The sequence below is a fragment of the Dipodomys merriami genome, unplaced genomic scaffold, assembly GCF_024711535.1.
Source record: "Dipodomys merriami isolate MVZ:Mamm:240054 unplaced genomic scaffold, mDipMer1.0.p SCAF_20, whole genome shotgun sequence".
Taxonomy (NCBI): Eukaryota; Metazoa; Chordata; class Mammalia; order Rodentia; family Heteromyidae; genus Dipodomys; species Dipodomys merriami.
The window spans coordinates 4,863,682-4,867,759 of NW_027203382.1; the positions used below are offsets into that span (position 1 = coordinate 4,863,682).

The following is a 4,078-nucleotide window of genomic DNA, read 5'->3' on the forward strand; positions in this document are numbered from 1 at the left end:
CTATCAGTTTTGATGAGGTTATATTGCTTCTTCCTCCAGTGTTGAAAGGCTCTGTTTCATTTCGACAAGCTTCCAATTTTTTTTTACCTCAGTAGATATCATATAAAGGACATAGGTAGATTTCGGTTCCTGATAGTTTACACATTCAGCAAAGCAATAGTTATCCTTAATAAAGGGAACCCCACACTCAATACCACACATAATTCCATGTCTTCTACTCTAGATCATCTGTTTATGGTCCCATTGCACAAACACTGTTGAAAACTGAGTTAAAAACTCAGTAGGATCAGCCTGTGGTTAAGATTCTCCTCTGTATTAGCGTATGCTCCAGAACACATGGAGATGATAGACACACTGATTAACAAACTTTGTGCCCTCCCTCTAATTCATTTGCATATGACATTCTAAACTTGCTTTTTTCCTCCAGCCTGTCTGACTAAGCCCCTATGCAACTAGTGAAAACCAGTTTTTACTTTGATACTAAGTGAATGCCAAGAATATCAGTAGCTGTACACTGTGAAGTTTTTTTTCTCCTTACCACTATTCATAGAACCACACCTAGATCAGCCTTAAGTACAGCAGCAGCATATTTTTCACTTAATCATCTATTAAGTTTACCCATCTAGGAATCATACTTGAATTTTTATTCTCTATCAATAGGTCTTTGATAACACCCTGAAAAGCCATTGATATAAGCTAAGGAAGAATCAGTGATTGAATCAAAGTACTTGAAATGTCATTCTGGACCATCTATTTGTGTAATTTACATGTACACTCCTGAACAAATTAAGGCGTGGTATCATCTGAGTGTTTTTGTCCTCCAACATCCATGTCTTAAAATCTTAATTTCAAATGTAATGATTTTAGGAGACAGAAACTTTGGGAGGCAATTCAGTCATGGGTAGAATTTTGCCCTCACAAAAGTTCTACAGTCTGCCAATTAGCCAAGGGAAAATAAAATAGTGTTCATACTATCTATGTGGCTAACTGAACTATATAAACAGTTGAGGATCAAGTGATTCAAGGTAATTAGTAACCTGACGGTAAACAGTTAATGACAACATAATAAGGAAGGTACAAACAGTTAATGGGCTAAAAATTAGTGCAGCTGGAATACAGACAACAGAGTAAGAAATAGGAGATTAAATTAGAAAAGTGGAGAGAGAAGTGGGTGCAAAGTTGAGAAGTAATTTTGTATTATCTGGTAAGTCACAGAAATAATCTAGCTTTCACAGGGAGAATTACTTTATTTTATTAGCAAAGGAATGATCTAATTAATGTAAAAAAGATCAATTTGGATGCAAAATGAGAATAGACCATATTGAGCATAGATAAAATCCATGAAATCTCATAGGGCAATACTATAAATAAGTCCAGTGTGGCTATAGTAACTATGGGGAGATATGATCAGGCATTATTCACATATTCTTAGAAATTTAGAGCCAAATATATTTGCTTGAAATTAAATGTAAATTTGAGAGAAGAATATGAGTTTGAAATATGAGTCTATGACATAAGAGACAGGCAGGACTAAGTGATCAGCATTCTGAAAGACACAAGATGCACTGTCCTAGTTTATTCATTTAACAGAAATGCCTTTACCAATATTAGTACCTTCTATGTTCAATTACTGATGGAGGCAATTATATGAAGATAAAACCCTCCTGGGCCAAGATGAGAGAATTATGATGGACACTATAAGTTCTTGAGTTGCCAGCTAGTACCCAGGGGTCAAGTAAGAAAAATTCTTTAAAGTTTTACTTCCTTTTCTTCCTGTTCTTCCTCCTTTGCTAGTTCATATGTGTCGGTCCTTAATATTACCAATTTGTACAATCTCATGTCAGTGCTTGCTTCAAGAGAATTCAACATGTAATTGGAATCAAAGGTGGAAGGGAAATTAAGTAATAAGATTCTACTTACTGGGAAATCTATTTCATTAATGTTGGGAGGTGGAGCACAGATATCTCCTGGGGGTAAATTAGTATTGAGTTGTTAGAAATCTCATTCTTGAATGCAGATGACACATTGGTGCATTGGTGTTATCCAACAGCAGAGAACTGAACGCCTATTGTTATGCACAATAATTGATGCCCTTGAAAAAGATAATAAAAATTTACTGCCAATTTACAGGCACTTTAAAATTAGTAGGGAAAATAAAGGAACCCTCAGAAGCCTCATCTGGCTACATTCTTCTTTTGCATTTGGAAGGCACAGAAAGTTGAGAAACCAGGCCCCAAATAAAGAATGTAAATAGTAGAGTAACCCAACTCCAACAACTGTAAAATCAAAAGTGATTTTTAAATAAGTTTTTTTGTGTGAAAATACTGTACAGAGGGGTTACAGTTACAAGAGCAAGGTAATGAGTACATCTCCACAACTACAGCCCCCCCCCAGCCTAAATTGTAGTGTTAGTTTTTCAACAGTGTCTTGTACATCTCACTGTTGCAATGGGTGTACATCTCACCTTTGCAATGGGTCCACCAGTATCCCTATTTAAACAATTTGTTTTTCCTTTCTCCTCCCCAAATTATACCAACATCAAATACAGTGAAAACAGGGTTTATACTGTGGGGAAGGGACATACAAAGCAAAAAGATCATGTGGTACCTTATAAATATGTTAGAAACAATAGCAAGAAAGAAAACACATTGTGTCCTTATCTTGGGGTTCATTTGGCTTAACATCCTCTTATCTGACCTTTTCTGCTTGTCTCAGACATATATTAGTTATTACAAATAAGGGAAACTATGGGACCTTTGTTTCTTTGGGCCTGGCTTACTTCACTTAATATAATTTTTCCAAGTCTTTCCATTTCCTAACAAATGGGGCTGTGTCATTCTTTCTCATGGAGGCATAGAATTTCATTGTGTATATATACCACATTTTCTTTATCCATTCATCTACTGAGGTGCATCTGGGTTGGTTCTATATCTTAGCTATGGTAAATAATGCTGCAATAAACATAGTTGTGCTGGTAGCTTTAGTATAAGAGTGATTTTTTTAATGTAAAATCAGAGACCTCAATGAAGGAAAAGCAACAACAGGCAAAGTTTAAAATGGAGAACTTGACATGAAGATGATTGCTTCTAAAAATAAATGTATTTCTTTTATTGAACCAGGATAATAATAGTTATAGAAACATAGGGTTAATGACTATTGACTGGGACAGCAAAGCTCAAGAGATTCCTTCTTTGCTAAACTGTGGTGTGACCTCCAGAGTTCATAACCTGGTTGTGTCTGTGTGAAGTGGTTCACAGACCTACAAAGTCTGTGAGGATGACTATAAAATCTCATTTGTTGTGAAATCTGATTTCCATCTTGTCTGTTAACGACAGATAATAATATCCCACAGTGTCTGAAACATAGACATGCTAAGGAACAATAGATGATAGAAAATATTTCTAATTATGGGAAATTTTCTGTAATCTGCTGGGAATCCTAGATACTGAAAATATAACCAGGCTACCATTATAACAAATGCATTGCAAAATATCTGATTTCTCCATGAAAAAAATCCCTACATGTGTATATTATTAAATATGTAGTTTATTTTGCATAGTCTTAACCTCACTAAATATTGTTTACCATTTTACCATGAGGTTTATTTCTTACCATAGTGTTTGGGGGTTATACTGATATCAATGCATTAAACAATATTTTGAAATATTCAGTATTATTTAACATTTTATTTTATGAATATATTTCCATGTTAATTTTTTCTGGTGCTCACTTCAGTAGCACATATACTAATGTTGGATTGATACAGAGAAGATTAGCATGGCCCTTGAGAAAAGATGACACTCAAATTTGTGAAGTGTTCCATATTTATTCATTTATCTGTCTTTGGAGGGGTAAGGAGAGGAACAGAATTGGAGAGACAAAGAGTGAACAAATGCAGCAGTGGTACTCAAGAGATACCATGTCGGAAAGGAACAATACAACTTATGTGTGGGGAACATGAGGGAAGAACTGGGAGAGAGTAAGGGAAAGGGTGACAATCTCCAAGAAGAAATGTACTCTATCTGACTGTATATCATCTTTGTTTAAAAAATCACTTTATTAAAAAATCACTGAGTTG

At 35.0% G+C, this 4,078-nt stretch overlaps 1 non-coding gene across 1 annotated transcript; it reads left to right on the plus strand.

Moving 5' to 3' along the window:
* Positions 1–3,722: 3,722 nt before the first annotated feature.
* On the plus strand, positions 3,723–3,829 carry LOC138833043 (U6 spliceosomal RNA). The gene has a single exon (XR_011373763.1). It is a non-coding gene; the product is annotated as a U6 spliceosomal RNA (small nuclear RNA).
* Positions 3,830–4,078: the final 249 nt, after the last annotated feature.